This window comes from Saccopteryx bilineata, chromosome 11 (assembly GCF_036850765.1).
Source record: "Saccopteryx bilineata isolate mSacBil1 chromosome 11, mSacBil1_pri_phased_curated, whole genome shotgun sequence".
In the NCBI taxonomy this organism is placed as follows: Eukaryota; Metazoa; Chordata; class Mammalia; order Chiroptera; family Emballonuridae; genus Saccopteryx; species Saccopteryx bilineata.
Genome location: NC_089500.1, coordinates 54,144,148 through 54,166,456, shown reverse-complemented (window position 1 = coordinate 54,166,456; position 22,309 = coordinate 54,144,148). Strand labels below are relative to the sequence as shown.

Here is a 22,309-nt window from a genome sequence, read left to right as displayed (position 1 = left end):
CAGGAGAAGCGCCCATTTGCTTCTCCACTCCCCCTCCTTCCTCTCTGTCTCTCTCTTCCCCTCCCGCAGCCAAGGCTCCATTGGAGCAAGGATGGCCCCGGCGCTGGGGATGGCTCCTTGGCCTCTGCCCCAGGCGCTAGAGTGGCTCTGGTCGCAGCAGAGCGACGCCCCGGAGGGGCAGAGCATCGCCCCCTGGTGGGCAGAGCTTCACCCCTGGTGGGCGTGCCAGGTGGATCCCGGTCGGGCGCATGCGGGAGTCTGTCTGACTGACTCTCCGGTTTCCAGCTTCAGAAAAAAAGGAAAAATAAATAAATAAATATCTCCCACGTGGTTTAATCTTTGCAAAAAAAAAAAAGAGTCAGTGGGAGAATCTTTTCTGCCGTGTACGGAAGGCATGGAGGGAAACCAGGAGTGTCCTGTTGCACTTTCATAGGTTGGGGACTGGGAAATGTACCTCATTAGTACAACAGGCAAGGTTATTGAAGGAAAAAAGTTTAATTATTAAAAGCTGAGGGGTTAACTGTTTTCATTTAATTATGTTTCTTTCTAGTTAAGGCTCAATACAGACAAAATCTCCATCTATAATTTTGAGTTTATATTGTAGCAAGCTAAGGAATAAATTTTCCCTTGGTTGTGTTCATTTAGTGCAACAATTTTTATTTGGTGAGATTAAAGCATAGGTAATTTGTAATTAGTATCATTGTGTCTTTAGTTGTAGTAGTTCCATATGTTTGTATCTCCTAAAACAGTGATTTTTCAACCTTCCTACACTTGGAGACTGGTGAAAATATAATTATTTCGGGGACTGCTAAGACAGAAATCACCTTAAGCATAAGCAAATTTGAGTAACATCATTGGGTCTCTAATCTTCAAACAACATCAGGGTGGTTAACTCTTCGCAGACCAACGCATAATTTCTGGAGACCAGTGGTGGTTGAAAAACACTGTTCTAAAACATGGTAGGTAATCTGTTTATCTTATAGAGAAGAAGAAAATTAATGAGTCTTCTGCTGACATGGCAAAAGGATAACAAATTATCCCAATTCGGTAGCACCGCCCTTCATCTCAATACAATTACCCAGTCTGCTTTTCTTAAGAAAAAACGGTGTCCTTGCCAGTCACTGAACAAATGAGCAAAGCTAAGCTGCTCTGAAATTCCAGGCAGGGCCCAAGCTCAGCTTGTGGTTGGAAGAACTCAGCCACAGAGGAAGGAGGAATCTGGCCCTGGCCAGGTTGCTCAGTGGATAGAGCATTGTCCTGGCTTGCCGAGGCCATGGGGTTGTCCCCACTCAGGGCACATAGGAGAAGCAGCCAATGAGTGCACAACTATATGGAATTGATGGCCCTCTCTCTCTCTCTCTCTCTCTCTCTCTCTCTCTCTCTCAAATCAATAGGAAATTTTTTTTAAAAGGAAGGAATCTTTTCCTCAGAAAATGGAAGGCAGTTAAGTTTCTTTGGATTCCTTGTGTATTTACACATTGCCCCCTAACCAGAAGGATCCCTGTGCGATGTAACTTGTTCTGAATAGTGCTTTACATAATAGGAAATAAACGAGTAAATGACTGATATGTCAGAAAGTGCCTCATACAAATGCAGTAATCCATTTTCCTGAGCCTTCTTTCTGTATACTACATGTTTTCAGATGGTATATGGAGCCCTAAAAAAAGTGTCAGTGTGTTCATTCATACTTTGACACTTTTGAAAATATCTCCACAGAGTAATTACGTATACGTTCCTCTTAAAACACATACAGTTTTTTAGTTCACACAGTAAAAGGGTCGTCTTTGTAAATATAGAAAATATCACTAGCAAAACGCATTTGCAAAATGTGAAAGATGACATCTCTAACTTGTTTAGTATGCGCTTGTTTCTTTTTGCATCATTTATGAAAAGATTACAACCATATGCACTTATTAATTTGTGCATTTCCTGTGCTCTCTAATGTAAACATTTCGAGCTCCCTGAAGTGAAGGGCTGTGTTCCCAGATTCGGGCAATAATGATTTAGGAGCATGCGGGAAGCACCCTGCCTGGCGCAGAGCACACAGAGAACTGCCTGTGGCCCTGACACTTTAGGTGGAGAAAATGTCTTCAGGGACCCATTCCAGTCCATGGAAATGGACAACATTTATTTAGCACCTGCTTTCTATTCTAGCGTTTTGTCATACAAACTGGTTCTTCTGTATATTGGACTAATCTTCATTATTATAATTAAGCTTCTTTTCTCTAGTTAGCCTGAATGAGACAAAATAATAAGTATGTTACCACTGTAATATTAAATGATTATTCAGTATTTTCCTTTATTATTTGTAAGTCTATAAATCTCAGCATAATTTCTAGATCTTTACCTTTGTTTTTTGTTTGTTTGTTTTTTCATCTCACCATAGGTTTGAATAAACGGTCCCTTAATTCATTAGGAGGTTGTTTTTTTTTAAGGAAAATGGCCTAAACTTGTTCTCTATTTTTTCTATGAGGGAAAATTGTATACCTTTGCTATTTAGAGATTGTGTAAACATGTGTACACAAATGCAGGCAGCTTATGTTTTACATATTCATAAGTATGTTTTCAGTTTTTACTTGGGAACATCTTTATTGTCTAAATCATTTTATTCAGAGATAATAAAAAGTCTCTTAAAGGCTACCCATTATTTTTACATAAACTTTGTAGAGATTCAACATTTTATTCTTTCCCATACAATGAATAAAAGAAAAATTAGATGACAAAGTTTTAATTAATTTATAATAATATAGACTGATTGGGAAAAATATGATTATCTAAAAGGCTGTTTAGTAGTGAAATTGGCAGATGTAAGTTCGAGTTTGTCTTATTAAAGATTTATAGGCAAGTTGCCCTGGCTGGTTGGCTGAGTGGTAGAGCATTGGCCCGGCATGTGGAAGTCCTGGGTTCAATTCCTGGTCAAGGCACACAGGAGGAGCGCCCATCTGCTTCTCCACGCTTCTCCCTTTCCTTCCTCTCTATCTCTCTCTTCCCCTCCCGCAACCAAGGCTCAATTAGAGCAAAGTTGGCCCAGGCGCTGAGGACAGCCCCATGGCCTCCACCTCAGGCGCTAGAATGGCTCCAGCCACAATGGAGCAATGCCCCAGATGGGCAGAGCATCGCCCCCTCATGGGTACAGTGGGTAGATCCCGGTCAGGCACATGCGGGAGTCTGTTTGCCTCCCTGCTTCTAACTTCAGAAAAAAAAAATATATATATAATATATACTATATATGTTATATATAGTATATATATATATATAAAGATTTATAGGCAAGCTTATTGAGTGTCACAACTATGGCATGACAAATGGTAATTTTCCATATGTCTTTTTTTTGCCTGTAGAATAATTTTTAATTCTTAAATTCAATAGATATAAAAATTAAATTTCAATACATATAATCTGAAAATCATAACAGAAAAAAGAATTATAAAAGCTATACACATGCTCATTGAAAGTGTACATCATATCCGTGTGTCTATTGTTAGTGAATGGTACATGAACATGAGGTTGGCATGTTTGGCTGTACCATATGGCCTTCTTTGGGGTTGAGATGGGCATCTGCGCAGTGGCCTTTGAGGTTTTTAACTTAGCTCAATGAGTGTTCCACAGAGGCCTGCAAAAATTTTCCTTTGAATAAGTTGAGTGAGGCTAATGAAAGTGTATGTACATTAAGTATATAGGACCTGTTTACCTGAGTGATCTGCCCTTTTGCCCCCGAGAGAACTCGAGAACCAGAGCAGCTAAGAGTCAGCTACTTTCCTGCAGACAACATTGCTGGCAGGGATCCCACACTGTGCTGCACCCGGGAAACCTTTGGAATAGTGAAATGTTTAACTAGAAAACTTTCTTTTTTACTATTGGTTATTTTTGGACTCAAATACATAGTTAATGCTCACTGCCTTAAAAATCCAAAACTTTTATAAAACAAAAAATGAAAGAGAAAAACATTGTTAATAAATGCTTCTTTGTGGATATAATAATTCACCTTCTTGTTTTCTCTATAAGTACAGTATCATATTATATTTGGTGATCTACAATGTACTTTATTTTTCCACTTGCTAATATAATATATCACGGTTATCTTTCTAAGTCAATGCATGATACTGCTTGATTTTTTAAAAATATTTTTGAAGTAAATTTGTACCTAAGGACACAAGAAATCACACCTGTTCAGTTACCACTTGGGTCATGAAACAGAAGCTGATGGAAGCCAACCTCATGTCATATAATTTCCACCCCCTGCCAGGACAATCACTCCTCTGATTCCTGCCACTATCAGTTAATTTGCTCCTCTTCTGAACATATTATAACTGAAATCATACAATCTATACCCTTTTATGTCTGACTTCTTTTGCTAACATTGAATTTGCTAAGATCTATTCACATCAGAGTTTTTTTGTTTTTTGTGGGTTTTTTTTTTTTTGTATTTTTCTGAAGCTGGAAACGGGGAGGCAGTCAGACAGACTCCCGCATGTGCCCGACCGGCATCCACCCAGCATGCACACCAGGGGGCGATGCTCTGCCCATCTGGGGCGTCGCTCTGTTGTGACCAGAGCCAGTCTAGCGCCTGAGGCAGACACCACAGAGCCATCCTCAGCACCCGGGCCAACTTTGCTCCAATGGAGCCTTGGCTGCGGGAGGGGAAGAGAGAGACAGAGAGGAAGGAGAGGGGGAGGGGTGGAGAAGCAGATGAGCACTTCTCCTGTGTGCCCTGGCCGGGAATCAAACCCAGAACTTCCGCACGCCAGGCCGACATGCTACCAACTGAGCCAACCGGCCAGGGCCCACATCAGAGTTTGCTTATTGCACATTAGTGAATTTTATGATACCACAATTTATCCATTTTAATGCTGGTGTTTGCAGTGCTGTCCTCTTACCACTGATGCCACTAGGAACATTCTAGTGTGTAATTGGGTGGATGTGTGTATGCCTTTCTGCATGGTAGACAGCGAAGTGTGGAATTTCTGGGTAAATGGGTTTGCATAAGTTCAGCTCCAGGATCTAGTGTCAAATATTTTTCCAGAGGGATTTGTAACAGCACTCCACGTTGGTTTGGAAATTGCAGGTACTCTGCACCCTTGACAGCAGCTAGTTCTTGTCAGTCTCTTCAGTTTTAGCCATCATTTTGGGTTTACAGTGGTATTTATTTATGGTTTTAATTTTGTTTTTCCCTGAGGCTTAATGAGATTGAGCACATTTCATGCTATTTCTATTTCAAAATTCTCTTTTATGAAATACCTTTACCGTTTGTCTTCTTAAATTGAACTTATTGGTGTGACATTGGATAACATAATTATACATGTTTCAGGTGCCCAATTCTACAAGACATCTCTGTACACCATATTGTGTGTTCACCCCCCCAAGTCAGCTCTAAGTTCATCACCATTTATCTCCCCATACTCTCCTCCACCACAGCTCATGGCAATCACCACACTGTTTTCTGTGTCCATGAGTTTTTTCTCTTTTTTTGTCCTTTTTTGCTCAATCCCATCACCTTTTCACCCAACACCCACCTTCCCTGACAGTTGTCAGCCTGCTTTCTATGTATGAGTCTATCTCTGTTTTGTCTGTTAGTTCATTTTGTTAATTAGATTCCACATATGAGTGAAATCATATGATACTTGTCATACTCTGATTGGCATATTGCTCTTGGCATAATGCTTTCCAGGTCCATCCATGCTGTCACAAAAGGTAAGATTTCCTTCTTTTTTTACAGGCAAGTAGTATTCTGTTGTATAGATATACCACAGCTTTTTTACCCACTTACCTACTAACAGGTATGTGGGCTATTTCCAGATCTTGGCTGTTGTAAAAAACACTGTAGTGAACATAGCAGTGCATATATTCTTTTGAATTAGTGTTTCAGGATGCTTAGCATATATATACAGAAGTGGGATCCCTGGGCTTAAGGCAGTTCCACTGATAAGTTTTTGAAGTAACTCCATACTGCTTTCCACCGTGGCTGCACCAATCTGCATTCCCACCAACGTGCATGGGGGTTCCCTTTTCTCCATACTCTTGTCAATATTTGTTGTTTGTTGATTTATTGATGATAGCATTTCTGACAAGTGTGAGGTGGTCTTTCATTGCAGTTTTAATACACATTTCCTTGATGCCTAGTGACGCAGCAGTATCTTCTGTTAGAGTGCAATAAGCCGGTCACTTGGAAATTATTGTTATACATGGTAAAACATAGGGATCAAGATTCACTTCCATATGACTATTCAGTTGATCCAACACCATTTAAAAAGCCCTCCTTTCCCCAGTCGTTTGTCTAAAATCAAGGTCATATCACTGTCCTTATATTTCAGTATGTTTCTTGTAACTGGCATATGATATTTATCTTGATATTCACTCTGATGATAGCAGTCTTTTATTGAGTATTCAATAAATTTGTATGCAATGTTACTTCTGTTAAGTTAGGCTGATAGCTGTTATTTTAATAATTATTTTCTGTGTTTCTCAACAGGTTGCATTTGCTTTTATAATTCTTGGTTTATTTTTATTAAGTAAGAATTTATTTTATTATACTATTTTGTCTTTCTATATTAGCTTGTTGATGATGCATTTTAAATATTCTTTTAGTGGGTATTTTATCTAGTTTAATATACATCATTGTACAGGATCATTTTTCCTCTGAAAAACTCCATTTTGCATTTCTTTTAGTGTTTTTTTTAAGTTGTGTTTTTTTTTGTTTTGTTTTGTTTGTTTGTTTTTCCAGAAATGAAATTATTTTGCTTTAATGTTTGAAGAATATTTTTAATGGTTATGAAACTCTGGATTGGCAGTTAATTTGGTTGCAGGCTTTAATGATGACTTCTCATGGTCCTCTGACCCCCATGATTTCTCTCGAAAGGTCAGATGTAGCTTTATTGTGTCTTCTTTAAAGGAACTGTGTCTTGGAGTAGATTTTATTTTCTCTGGCTGTATATACGATTTTACTGTTGTCTGTGGTTTTTTAGCAGCTTTATTATGAAGTGCCTAATGTACATCTCTCTGTTTATCTTCTGGGAACTCAGTGCTTCTCAAGTCAGTGTGTAGATGCTGTTCTTTGAAATTTTCTTGACCATTATATCTCCAACTATTGCTAATGCTCTGTTCCACCCCCCCTTCTCCCTTTTTGAGAACCCATCTACAAATATATTGGATAGTCTCTTTTTCTTTTCACAAGTATTCAAGCAAAGGCTTCAGCAAGGAGCCCAGAAGACAGAAGGTGCTGGGTCAGCCTCACAGATGCTCTCTCAGAGAAACAGGAGCACAGGATGGCTGGCCACAGCTGTAGTTTCCCAGTTAGTCAGCTGAAAGCCTAGAGATTAGAATGGGACTAGGTGGGCAGCACCAATAGGTAGCTATGAAGATTGAGAGGCTTGTGGACCTCATGAGTGTTGATGTATCATAGTTGGTGCTTCACATACTCATGTATATTTAAGTGTGAATCATGAATATTTAGTGCCTACTCAGTTCTGTGCCTACTATGTTAACAGATGTTCACTTTTTCACTTTCTCAGCCTATGTCTTATGTCTTCCAAACCATTTGCTTCTATGGTTAGTTTTTTTTAAGAACTTAAATTTAATGGGATTACATTGATCAATAAGAGTACATAGAGCCCTGGCCGTAGGCTCAGTGGGTAGAGCATCCGCCCGGTGTATGGACATCCTGGGTTCAATTCCAGTCAGAGCACACAGGACAAATGACTATCCCCCACCCCGGTCTCTTCCCCTTGCCTTCCTCTTCCTCTCCAGCAGCCAGTGGTTCAACTGATTCAAATGTTGCCCTGAGCACTAAGGACAGCTCTATTGGAGCATGTCAGTCTCAGGTGCTATAAATAGCTCAGTATTCAGGATCAGACCCAGATGGATCCTCGTTGAGGTACATGAGGGAGTCTGCCTCACTATCTCCTCTCCTCTCACCTAAAAAAATAAGAGTACACAGGTTTCAAATCCAAGAAGCAAACGGTTATCTAGTTATCTCAACCCAAAGTGGCCTTCTTCAAGGCACATTGTATTAAAACTGTCAAAAATTAATGACAAAGGAAGACTCTTCAAAGCATCCAGGGAAAAAAATAAAGTAACATATAAAGGAAAGCTCATCAAGTTTTCATCAGACTTCTCAGCAGAAATTCTACAAGCCAGGAGAGAGTGGACTCAAACATTGAAAGTACTGAAAGAGTGAAATTACAAGCCAAGAATACTGTATCCATCAAAGTTATCCTTTAAATAGGAAGCAGAAATAATGACTTTTCTCAGGTGAAGGAATTTATCACCTGAAAACCCTCACTGCAAGAAATACTCAAGGGGGTTATTCTACCTGAAACAAAGAAAAAAAAGTCACAAAACTATGAGTAAAATCTTAAACATACAACATAAACAAGAATAAATTGTGAAAACAAAACCATAAAAGGGAGTGGTAAAGGTCTGGATTAATGAAGGAGGAAGGACAGAATCATTTGTAAGACAAAGGTTTATTGTATATATAAAAATTTCTTTTTCAATAAGCCAATGATAACTACCGACAAAAAAATAAATAAAACCAACAAGAAAAACTGATATATATCATTTAGAAAAAGAGGAAACAGAAGAAAGAAGTATGGAATACCACCAAATAAAAACAACTAACAGAAACAGAAAGGAAAAGAATCAATGGAGACACGGAGTTTCCAAAAAACAAGAGATAAAATGGCTACAGGAAATTGTCATACATCAATAATTACCCTAAATGTAAATGGACTGAAATAACCAATAAAGAAACACGGAGTAGCAGATTTGGTCAAAAAACAAAACCCAACTGTATACCACCTTCAGGAGACAGATCAAAGTTGCATGGACAAAATTAGTCTCAAAGTGAAAGGGTAAAAAACGATCCACCAAGCAAATAACATCAAAAGGCAAGCAGGTGTGGACATAGTTATATCTAACAATACTGCTTTCAGGACAACAAAGTTAACAAGCAACAAAGATGGACTTTTCATAAAGATAATGAGGACACTACATTAATGATACATAACACTTCTTGATATATATGCACTGAATCACAGAGCAGTGAAATATATAAAACAGCTACTAACAGAACTAAAAGGAGAAACAGACAAAAACACAATCATAGTTGGGTGTTAATACTCCATTGACATCTCTATGTAGATCATTCAAACAGAAATCAGTAAAGATATATGGGCCTTGCCTGACCAGGTGATGGTGCTGTGGATAAAGCATCAGACTGGGATGCGGAGTACCCAGGTTTGAGACCCCGAGGTTGCCAGCTTGAGTGTGGGCTCATCTGTTTTTTGCAAAGCTCACCAGCTTGGACCCAAGGCCCCTGGCTTAAGCAAGAGGTTACTCGGTCTGCTGTAGCCCTCCAGTCAAGGCACATATGAGAAAGCAATCAATGAACAACTAAGGTGCCACAATGAAAAAAACTGATAATTGATGCTTCTCATCTCTCTCCGTTCCTATCTGTCTGTCCCTATCTATCCCTCTCTCTGACTCTCTCTCTCTCTTTCTAAAAAAAGAAAAAAAAAGATATATGGGCCTTAAATGACATATTAGAACAAATAGACATAATTGACATTTACAGAACCTTTCATCTCATAATATCATATTATACATTATTTTCCAGTGCACAGGGAACATTCACAGGGATAGGCCATATGTTGGGTCACAGAACTAGCTTCAACAAATTCAAGAAGAATGTAATTATACCAAGTATATTCTCTGACTGCAGGCTTTGAAATTAGAATTTAAAGGAAGTAAAGAAACTATAAAAGTATAGATATTAAACAACATACTACTAAAAAATAAGTCAAAGAAGAATTAAAAGGAAAGATCCAAAGATATATTGAGACAAATGAGGAAGACAACATGACATATCTAAACTTCTGGGATGTGGCAAAAGACATAATAAGATGGAAGCTTATCTCATTACAGGCCTGTCGCAAGTAAGCAACCTAGCATACATCTTAAAGAACTAGAAAAAGAAAAACAAAAGCAACCCAAAGTCATCAGTAGAAAGGAAATAACAAAAATTAGAAGAAAATTGAATGAAATGGAGAACAAAAAGACTATATACAAAAAATTAATACAACAAAGAGCTGGTTCTTTGAAAAGATTAATAAAATTAAGAACCTCCTGGCTAGACTCACTAAGGAAAAAAGAGAAATTAGTCATATAAACAAAATCAGAAACGAAAAAGAAGTTACCACAGACATCATAGTAATACAAAGGATCATACTGCAATACTCTGAAAGACTATATGCCACCAAATTCAATAACCTCGAAGAAATGGATAACTTCCTAGAACTATGTAATCTTCCTAGACTGAATCATGAAAAAGGAGATACCTAAATAGCCTGATAAACAGTGAAGAATTTGATACAACCATAAAAAAAACCCAAAATAAAAATCCAAGACCAGGTGACTTCATTAGTGAATTCTATTAAACATTCAAAAAATATGTGGTACCTATTCTCCCCAAAGTCTTTCAAAAAATTGAAGAAGAGGCAATACTTCCTAAGTCATTGTATGAGGCCAGCATGACCCTGACACCAAAACCTGGCAAGGACAACACAAACAGAAAACTACAGACTAGTATTTCTGATGAATACAGATGCAGAAATCCTAAACAAAATACTAGCAAACTGAATACAACAATACATTAAAAAAGTAATATATCACGATCCAGTGGGGTTTATTCCAGGGGCAAAAGGATGGTTCAAAAAATGCAAATTGATCAATGTCATAGAATAGATTAACAAAGCAAAGGATAAACTCTGACCAGTTGGCTCAGCAGTAGAATGTCGGCCCAGTATGTGGAAGTCCTAGGTTTGATTCCCAGTCAGGGATCACAGAAGAAGTGACCATCTGCTTCTCCACTCCTCCCCCTACCCCCGTCTCTCCCCTTCTCCTCCTCTCTTTTCCCCTCTCTCTCCTTCTCTTTCTCCCTCCCATAGCCATGGCTCATTCAAACAAGTTGGGCCCAGGTACTGAGGATGGCACCATGGCCTTGCCTCGGGCATTAAAACAGCTCAATTGCCAAGCAACAGAGCAACAGTCCCAGATGGGCAGAGCATAGCTACATAGGGGGTTTGCCAGGTGGATTCCAGTCTGAGTACATGCAGCAGTCTGTCTCTCTGCCTCCCTGCCTCTCACTTAATAAAACAAATAAATAGCCTGACCAGGCAGTGGCGCAGTGGATAGAGCGTCGGACTGGGATGCAGAGGACCCAGGTTTGAGACCCCGAGGTTGCCAGCTTGAGCGCAGGCTCATCTGGTTTGAGCAGAAAGCTCACCAGCTTGAACCCAAGGTCGCTGGCTTGAGCAAGGGGTTTCTCCATCTGCTGAAGGCCCACAGTCAAGGCACATATGAGAAGGCAATCAATGAACAACTAAGGTGTTGCAACGCACAACAAAAAAACAACAAAAAACTAATGATTGATGCTTCTCATCTCTTCCTTCCTTCCTGTCTGTCCCTGTCTATCCCTCTCTCTGTCTTTGTAAAGAAAATAAATAAATAGACAAAAACAAAGGATAAAAGTTATATGAGCCTATCAATAGATGCAAAAAGAATAAAAATCCACTGCTGTCATATATGCCGAAATGAAATGAAAAGAAATTCTTTCAAAATTGTAACAAAAAGAATCAAATATCTAGGAATAAACTTAATTCTGAAAACTACAAAGCATTATTATTATAAGAAATTGAAAAAAGACAATGAAATGAAAAGATAGTCTGTGTTCATGGATTAGAAGAATCAATATAGTTAAAATAACCATATTACCCAAAGCAATATACTGTACGAATTTAATGCAATTCCCATTGAAATTCCAATGTCGTTTTTTAAAGAAATAGAACAAAAAATTATCAGATTTGTATAGAACTACAAAGACCCTGAATAGCCAAAACAAGCTTGAGAAAATAAAACAAAGCTGAAGGTATCACTCTACTTGACTTTAAATTATACTAAAGAGACACAAAATCAAAGCAGCATGATATTGGCAGAAAAATAGACATAGAGACCAATGAAACAGAATCGAGAACCCAGAAATAAAACCACATGTACATGGGCAAATAATTTTTGACAAAGGAGCCAAAAACACACAATGGAGAAAAAGAAAACCCCTTCAATAAATGGTGCTGGGAAAATTGAAAAGCTCATGTAAAAGAATGAAACCTGACTACAGTTTGTCCCCATGCATAAAAATTAATTCAAAATGAATAAAAGACTTAAATATAAGGTCTGAAACAATAAATTACATGGAAGAAAACATAGATGTTAAACTTATGGATCTTGGCCATAGAGAATATTTTATGAATTTGTCCCAAAGGCAAAATAAATAAAGGAAAAAATAAACAAATGGGACCATATAAAACTAAAAAGCTTCTGCACAGCAAAAGAAACCATCAACAAAACAAAAAAGCAGCCAACTGAATGGGAGATGATATTCACAAACAACAGCTCCAACCAGGGATTAATATCCACAATATACAAAGAATTCATAAAATTCTATATCAAACAAGCAATCCAATTGCTAAATGGGAGAGGATCTGAACAGAAACATCTCCAATGAAGACATACAAACAGCAAACAGATATATAAGAAGATGGTCATCTTCACTAGCTATTAGAGAAATGCAAATAAAAACTACAATGAGATACCACCTCACACCTGTTAGATTGGCTGTTATCAACAAGACAGGTAGAAACAAATGTCAGAGAGGTTGTGAAGAAAAAGGAACCTTCATTCACTGCTCGTGGGGATGTAAACTGTACAGCCACTGTGGAAAACAGTATGGCAGGTCCTCAAAATATTACAAACAGAGTTACCATATGAACCAGCAATACCTCTTCTGGGTATCTACCCAAAAAGTTGGAAGACATTTGTTTGCAAAGACATATGCACCCCCCTATTCACTGCAGTATTATTCATGGTAGTCAAGAAATGGAACCAACCAAAGTGACCTTCGAGAGAGCATCAGATAAAGAAGATGTGGTACATATATACAATGGAATACTACTCAGCCATAAGAAAAGATGAAATACTGCCCTTTGCAACAACATAGATTGGCCTTGCAAATATTATGCTAAGTGAAAAAAGCAAATCAGGAAAAGGTCAGAACTATATGATTTCAGTAATATGTGGTATATAAAACTGAGACTCAAAGATATAGACAAAAGCATGGTGGTTACCAGAGAAAGGGGAGTGGGGGGTAATGGTGACAGAAGAATGTTTGACTCTGGGTGATGTGCACACAACACAATGTATAGATCACGTGCCATGGAGATGTACACCTAAAACCAGTGTGATCCTAGGGACAGTGTCACCCATTTAATCTCTAAATTATAATAGATGATAGATAGATAGATAGATAGATAGATAGATAGATAGATAGATAGATAGATAAAAAGCACACATCTTGGACATATTGTTTATTTCACTTAGTTTTCTGTAGAAGGTTAATTGCAAAACTAAAGTTTTATACACACATCTGGGCAGCCTCTGTGCACCTAATCAGCAGGAATTTTTAATGAATTAGAATTATGATGTGAACCTGTGTGGTGGTTGTAGTGCTTGCAGTTTTGTAGTGTATCACAAAAGTTGTTTCCGTGGGTGCCTAAAGATCTTTAACCCCCACTGAATTAATAAATGGTTGCTACTCACCCTGGAACATGTACATAGAATAGCCTAGGAGAGAAGGAGCTTAGTAGCAAATTGATACCTATATCTGCTTTTTGCGGGGAGGGTGGGGAGACTTATGTTTGCAATTAGTGCTCTGTCTGTCCAGTGCCCCTGTCCTAGTCTGAATAACAATGATACTACAGACGGGAGGTGCCCCCGCAGCAGCACCCAGGCAATGACTGATAGCACCCGGAAGAGCCATGTGGTCCTGTGTTTCTTCATTAGGGTAGAGACTTCACTAACGTTTGGTGAAAATATAGCCTACCATTTTAAGTTTACCTATGTATTACATTATTTATAAAAATGACATTCTTACATTATGACCTGTATCTGTATGGAATTTTAAGATTTTTCTCAGGGTTCATATCCTAAGGACTCACTCTGACAGGAGCTGAAGGAAGAGATGACTCTGCCCGGGCTTCGTTCTGACATTGTTCGTTCATGGGAATCATCGCCATTGAAAAGCAGGTTGTCGGTTATGATTCTGACATGTAAAGAGTTTGTAAGTCATCACTTCCATCCTCACAACAGGAGAAAAGCTGAACAAACTGAAAATCAGCCACTCTGTCTGTCTTAGCAGAAAGGCTCTTAGACAACTCCAGTTCTCTCTGGCCATATATGTCACATTAGGGAAGAAGAAAAGGCCAAGAAATAATCTGGTCACAGCCCAGGGACTCGGACCCATTACAGAAACAAAATGGTTTTAATCAAGACTCCACAATGCACCTCCCAACAGTACCTTGGCCTCCACATCAAAGGGACTCCAATATGATAACAATGTAGTGCAACAGAGACACTGACTCTATTTAAGAAGGAGTTTCTAACAGAAGTCCCTGACACCTACAGGCATCATACATTATACATTTGTCAGAACCTCTAGAACTCTGTAACACAAAGATGGAATTTCTTTAGTTCATAATAATAACATGTAAACATGGGTTTATCAATTGTAAGACATGAACCACACTAATGCAAGGTATTAAGGGAAACTGCCAAGGAGGTTGGGAACTACAAGCGGTATGTAGGAATACCTTCATACTATCTGCTCGATTTTTCTTTTTCTTTCTTTTCTTTTTTTTGTGACAGAGAGAGAGAGAAAGACAGATAGAGGGACAGATAGGGACCGACAGGAAGGGAGAGAGATGAGAAGCATCAATTCTTCATTGCGGCACCTTAGTTATTCATTGACTGCTTTCTCATATGTGCCTTGATGGGGGGCTACAGCAGAACTAGTGACCCCTTGCTCAACCCAGTGACAATGGGCTTCAAGCCGGTGAGCTTTGGGCTCAAGCCAGCGACCATGGGGTCATGTCTATGACCTCACACCCAAGTCAACAACTCCACGCTCAAGCCAGCAACTCCACGCTCAAGCCAGCAACTCCGAGCTCAAACCAGATGAGCCCACGCTCAAGCTGGCGACCTCGGGTTTTCAAACCTGGGTCCTGTGCATCCCAGTCCAACGCTCTATCCACTATGCCACCACCTGGTTAGGCTACTTAATTTTTCTATAAACCTAAAACTTCCCTAAAAAATAAAACATTATTGCCTGACCTGGTGGTGGCGCAGTGGATAGAGTGTCGGACTGGGATACACAGGGACCCAGGTTCAAAACCCCAAGGCCACCAGCTTGAGCATGGGCTCATCTGGTTTGAGTAAGGCTCACCAGCTTGAGCCCAAAGTTACTGGCTTGAGCAAGGGGTCACTCAGTCTGCTGTAGCCTCCCGGTCAAGGCACATATGAGAAAGCAATCAATGAACAACTAAGGTGCCGCAACAAAGAATTGATGCTTCTCATCTCTCTCCCTTCCTGTCTGCCCCTATCTGTTCCTCTCTCTGTCTCTGTTTCTGTCACAAAAAATAAATAATAAAACATTATTTTCAAAAAAGGCATCTTGATAATAACAGCAGTATTTAGTGTGGTAATGTGGGCCATATAGAGGAACAGGGACAAGGTGGAGTTCTTGGGAAGAGGAAGGAAACTATAATATTTGCATTGGGTTAAAAGATGATTCCAAGGGTAGGAGCTTGGTATGCACAGTTAACTGAAGGACGATTTTCTGACAGTTGAGCAAAAGGGGACCGATGGCATAATGAGAGTGTACAATGAATACTCTCAATTGTAGTCCAAAAACATTTCACCAGCTACGATAACATATGCAGTGCTGTGAGACATCATAAATGATGTGCTGGTTCTTATGAACAATGGAAACTGCATCTATTTTTGGAATAAACCTCATGCAGGTACTCTGCTATATTCTTTAGATGTCAATTAAAATATTAATAGTAAGAGTTGTCCAGATAGAAAAGAGTGGAACAAGTAATTCTGATTAAAAAAGAGAATTAGCTTTATTTTACTTAAAAAAAAAAAAAGTAACAAAAAACCATAGCCCAAGTTAGAGATCAGCTGAGATTAGGGGTGTTGAGTTATAGATTTTGGAGGTGCTGAGACTTGTTTCTCTGCTAAATGCTCTGCAACCCCTAGACCCACAGGCCTGCTGGAAGTGGCGGCACAGCCATAGGGCTCTGAGCCAGAGGCAGATTCTCGGGAGTGAGGGGAATGGTCTGGATGCCTCTAACCAGCTTTCTAGGATATCTTGAGCTTGTTTTAGCTTGGTTTCTAATCTAATCTATATCATCTTTCCAAAAATTCCTTTCACCTTTCTTTTTTACCTGAACTCTTTTTTCTTTTTTTCAAGTTCCAGTAGAACATGGAAATGAGAAGGCCAGTTTCCTTACGGGAGTCAAAAGCATTATTCATAGTTCATGGATTTTGAAGAATTATAAGTGTTACTGATGAAGTATTTTGAAAATTGGTTTGCGGAGAAAAGTAACAGTGCACAAATGTTTTAAAAGTATGAATAAAAAAGAAAGCTGCTTTAATGAGTAGATACTTATTTTTAGTTCGGCTCGAGAGAGTGACAAGTCTGAAGAAAACAAAATCCGCAGCACAAGGCTGGTGCAGTGTGGGCAGCCGTGCCAACGGCTTCCTCAGACTGTTCCAAAAATAGCCCCCTTGAACGGAAACCTGCCTCTGACACATCCTCCTTTCCACACTGACACCGCCGCCGGTTAGACCGGAACGCAGCTCTTCCTACCCAGTCTCTTCAGCCCACACGCACAGTTGGTCCCCTAACACAGCCGCGGGGCAGTGATCAGACACCATGCCGAGCTGAGGGTCCGCCGCTTGTTTTCTGTTCAGGGTGGTGGAAGAGTGAGCAGCCCAGAGACAAGCAGGGAAGCAGGTCTTTGTTTCTGGAATAGAATTGCAGCTTTGTATTCCAACACTGCACCGTATTCTTTCTTCCAGGCTGAAACGGGATTCCTCGATTCTAGGGTTGTCGTCCCAGGGAATGTTATAAGGAACTCTAAACACTTCACCTTGTTCCCAGTGTGGGATCAGAGGGATGTGGGCATCCCCCCTCTTTTAAGATTCCGTGGACGCGTAGGAGTCGCATGGGTGTAAGTGGGAGGAGTACCCCACCCAGAGTGAGGCATCTATCTTCTTCATTCTTCATGTCTGCCAGGGTGTTGCCAAGCCTCCCTCCCATATCTCCAGCATCAGTGCTGAAGGTAAAGGCAGAGAGCCTTTATCTCTCAATGTGTCCAGGACCAAACAGAGAAAGGCCCTGCTTCTCTCCATCAGGTTAAAGGTGTGAGACACTTTTTTTTTCCCTTGAAGATGGGTATCAAGGACTTGGAAAAAGAAAACGACCCTGATACACAGTCTCTTTGGAGACAGCATGCCTGTTTTATGAGAAAACTTTCTCAATTTAGGATTTACACCCCATAAGGAAATAGTCAATGTAGAAGAGCTCAGGGATTCTTCTAAAGCAGGGGTCGGGAACCTATGGCTCGCAAGCCAGATGTGGCTCTTTTGATGGCTGCATCTGGCTCGCAGACAAATCTTTAATAATAATAAAAATAATAACGTTAAAAATATAAAACATTCTCATATATTACAATCCATTCATTTCCTACCTCTCATGTTCATGGTTGCGGGTGGCTGGAGCCAATCACAGCTGTCCTCTGGGACACCAAATTTTTATTGGATAACGCGTAATGTACACAGGTCATTGTATGGCTCTCACGGAATTACATTTTAAAATGTGGCGTTCATGGCTCTCTCAGCCATAAAGGTTCCCGACCCCTGTTCTACAGGATACCAAAAAGGGATAGTTCAAAGTGCTAAAGTAATTGAGGGAATGAGACAGTGGAATTTGTTTTCTTAGAAGACCTTTAGCCAGAGATTGTCCTGGGTTTCTCTTCCCAGACAACACTGATATTTTGACATTCTGTTATTTCAGAGAGAGAAATCTTTTTAATAGTAATGTCAAATACCTTATACCTAAATAAAGAATCAGGATTTGATGTCTTAATTATATGTAAATGATTCCTGGCAATATCATTGGACAGCTGTCCTGTTAAATTTTTGAACTAAAATTCTTCGGACTTAAAAGTCATTAATGAGAAGTAGGAAATGAGAATTATTGCTGACTCTAGTACACGTGTTATTTTCTTTTAAGTTATATTAATTCATTACATAATTTAGGCGACACAAGAAATTTTCATCTTTTTATAAATTAAAGGAGTGGTTATTAAAGTGAGCAATTTTATATAAAAAGAAGCATAAAGTAATTTAGTGTCATGAAAATATAAATGAAATATATTTAGTAGATTAATTAGGTGTTTGGTTTAGTGACTAAGTTCATTGCATCTCTTCCTGTTGCCATAGTTACCATTGCCATGTGGGGCTACATTGAGTATCATTTATATTATAGACTTTATTTATTAACAGAGACAACAGTTTCTTCTATTATTTACATGGTTCTCCCTCACTGTTTTCTGCTTTTCTTCATTGATTTATTTTCCTTTTAAAAATAATTTTAGATGATGCGGTTTTCCTTCAAATTTTGACTGCCAAGAGATTTTGATATGCAGAAAAACAGGTTATAAAATAGTTATGAGGAAATAAATAACAAAATAACAAGTATTTAAGGAAACTAGAAGCTAAACTAAAAGAAAAAGAGAAAGAAAAGAATCCTTCCTGAGTTATGCTCGGTGTGAGTATTCTGATGACACTTTTTTTCTTTTATTTGCCTTTAAAAAGATGAGGCTTAAATTATTTTTTTTCTCTAGTGATGTTGGATTTTCATTCACATACTTTGCCTAGTTTTTATTCTGCAACTTTGAAAAGAACATTGTTTTTAAAAAATGTTTTTAAATGACATCAAATAATACCTGTTTTATGAATATGCTTCCTCTGATGGTGAAAATGATATTCATTTCAATGGACATATTCATTTAGCACTTCCATATTATAAAGCAGATTCATGTTTACTGGCCCATTTTCCTTCCAAAGGACTATGGTTACCATTTTCCTGTTGAGGTGATTAAGTTGCAGGATAGGTGATTTATCCAAGGTCACACAGCTGTTACAGCTTAGATTTTCCCTGAAAAATCAAAGCTCTTTCCCTTTAAAATACTGTTTTGCCATGGCACGCGCACGGAGCTCACTTACTGTGTGGTTCAGTTGAAGGTACCATTAGAAAGAGAGTTGATGCCTGACCAGGCAGTAGTGTGGTGAAATGTCAGACTGGGATGCAGAGGACCCAGGTTCGAGACCCCAAGGTCACCAACTTGAGTGCAGGCTCATTTGGTTTGAGGTCGCTGGCTCGAGCAAGGGGTTACTTGGTCTGCTGAAGGCCCGCGGTCAAGGCACATATGAGAAAGCAATCAATGAACAACTAAGGTGTCGCAAGGAAAAACTAATGCTTCTCATCTCTCTCCATTCCTGACTGTCTGTCCCTATCTATCCCTTTCTCTGACTCTCTGTCTCTGTAAACAAAAAAAAAAAAATGAAAGGAGAGTTGAGAGACATAACTTTACACTCTGCCACAGACTCACTGCCTTATGAGGCTCAGCTGTTTAGTCTAGTCCACTGGACTAAATGAGCCTCAGACCAGTAACGTTCCTCCAGAAATGTTGTGCCAGTCCGTGAAAGAGTTAACCGTCCTGATATCATATGAAGATTATAGACCCAAGGATTATAGGACATTAATATGAAAGGGCATTAAAAATAAAACACATGTATGAAGATATGACCAATATTCAAACATTTTTCTGTAAATTCTTCAAAGGGGGATTAATAGCACCTTAAATTTAAGCTCTGGACTAGGTGGGGCACCTCCGTCCAGCCAGGCCCCAGGGCGGGGGCTGTGCCTTAGATGCTGTGTGACTTGCTTGCTCTTTGACCATTGCTAAGTTCCCATTTAAACATAAAAGCGACCTTCTGCAGAAACTTTGGTAATTGTGCTTTGTGTTGAATACATTGGCCTTGACGTCTGCAATCAGAAGCCATTTCAGTGTCTCTGACATCCGTATTCTGTTTGAAGACAGTCTTTCTTTTCTTAAGAAGAATGCCTTTCTGCTTGGCCAGAAAGTTCTTCTGGAGACGACAGAATTGCTGTCTTACCATTAATAAGTTTTATAGCCGAGTCCTTTTTATTCTAAAGAAATATGGGCATATCTACCCAAAACTATGCTTTGATACAAAAATAGGGAAATCGCTGCTGTCCTGAAATACCAAGGTGTTTCAGGACAAATACCTTGCTGATAAGTGCAGCTCCAGATAATCTCCTCCTTGCAGAAGCAATGACTTTCACCATTTATATTGGGATGTTTAAAAAAAAAGAAAACCCACAAATTGTTGTATACAGAGAAGAGGCTGAGAATAAAAGTTGAGTCATTTGTGCTTCACACATACATTCTGAAGTAAGTACAGAGGGGTGTTCTCCCCGAGTGTCTGAGAATCCGGGTACGGGCACAGTTCCTGAGGCTTTGGGCTGCACTTCCCCCCAGCACCTGTCGGAGAATGGGTTTCATTTGCTAAATTGTGGGAGGGTCATTTCTTTATTAGTTTTATACCAAAAAGATTTTTTGCTTATTCCCCTGTAAAGATAGAGGTTGAAAAATAAGAAGCTTTCAAAGTAATCTTTGAGTGTTGTTTACTGTTTAACTTTAAAAGGAAGTGTTCCTTGAAAAATCTTTTTAATTCAATACCCCCCACCCAAATATTCTGCATCTTGAACACACTATCAAAGAAATCTTCTAAGCAATGGTCTGATTGGTCTTGGCAATATGGATTAAGCTGCTTGGAATCCTACACCGCCATTCAGTGCTCAGCAACTTGGAAGCCTAGAAATTTGAAAAGTAGAGGTGAAATGAGCGTGACATTACCAGATGTCACTAATCAATAGAAATTAATCTTGCAATGATGCCAAAATATTAGAAATTTTCTTTGGGGGCTCCATTCTGCCAAAGACCAAAACCTCTTTACTTCTAGAAACTTCCTTAGAGAAGTTGCAATATTTGAAATGGTTTTTTTCCTCTGATATCTGATATATAGATCTCAAGGTAATGTAACTATTCACTGACAATAAGAGAGATGTGGGATTTGAATTGCTTCTTCAATAAAACATCAGGGAAGTATCCAGTCACATTGTTTAGACTCCTCAGGTACAAGATGGAACTCCTTGAAAAGGATTTTGGAAACAAGTAGTTTTTAAGCTGTATTTTAGTATCTTCTAATGAAGTCACGGGGGGGGGGGGATAGCCCAGAAGTAAACAGATAAGAGCTGAGCTGCTGGGAGGGGAAAGAGGCAAAAGCCCACCCACTGGGGCTGCCCCTCTAACCATGCAGGGGCCTTGGGGCACTTCCACAGAACCATTTCTGTGGTGCCACCATCATTGTCTTGCTCATTTGGTCACCGACCACATTCTTTGTTCATGCCCAGCATTATCCTAGGTTTGGGGGAGACCACAGTGAGCAAGAGCAGAGCTGGTCTCAGCTGTCATGGGGCTCACAATCCAGTGACAGTGACGGACATAAACCCATACGAGGTTGCCTCTGAGTGAGGGCCAGGAAGAGCAGTACAGGATGCCAGCAGTCCACCGAGGGCTCTTCTAAGCAAGTGACAGAGTGCCCACATCTGAAGGATGAGGAGAAGTGAATCAGACACTGGGGGAAGAGCTGGGACCAAGGGCAAGGAGTAAAAAGAGAGATGTTTGCTGAGGGTTTCCATTAGCTCACAGTATGAACACTGTGTGTGCTGAATCATCTACTGGCATTTTCTGATGTTAACAGTCTTAATCATGTTTGGGGTTGCCCCACTTTACAGACAGTAGAAACTAAGATACAAGAATTGAATTATGTACCCTTGGTCTCACAACTATTGATGATGGAGGGGTTTGAACCCAGGTCTTGGCCCATTGCTTCTCACTCTGCGATACATGATGTTGGAGAGATGGCGTTAAGAGAGTCTTTAGTGGGAGACACATCACTGAGTGTGGGCAGACACAGGACAGCACTGAGAACCTTTGTCTCCAAGGTCGGCAGAAGGCACGGCCTTTAAGAGAAGCATCAGAAAGGAGGTGGTGCATTTGCCAGCATCCCCGGTCAGAGAGGCAGGAAGGGTGTAAAGGACAGAAGCTGGTGGACCCGCGAAGTCAGCCTTCTGTGGCGTCTGCATGCCGTGGTCGCTTGTCAGCCACTTCTCACGTAACACTGAGTTCATTTGCCCTCATTGCGCATGTCGTTCATGTGCCTGCTAGACTTTGAACTTCTCAGAGACTGGGAATCTTGG

General features: G+C 39.7%; 1 protein-coding gene across 3 annotated transcripts in view; it reads left to right on the top strand.

Moving 5' to 3' along the window:
- The window catches only part of L3MBTL4 (L3MBTL histone methyl-lysine binding protein 4), a 398,557-nt gene that overhangs the window by 263,168 nt on the left and 113,080 nt on the right, over positions 1-22,309 (top strand). The gene's annotated exons all lie outside the window — the stretch shown is intronic.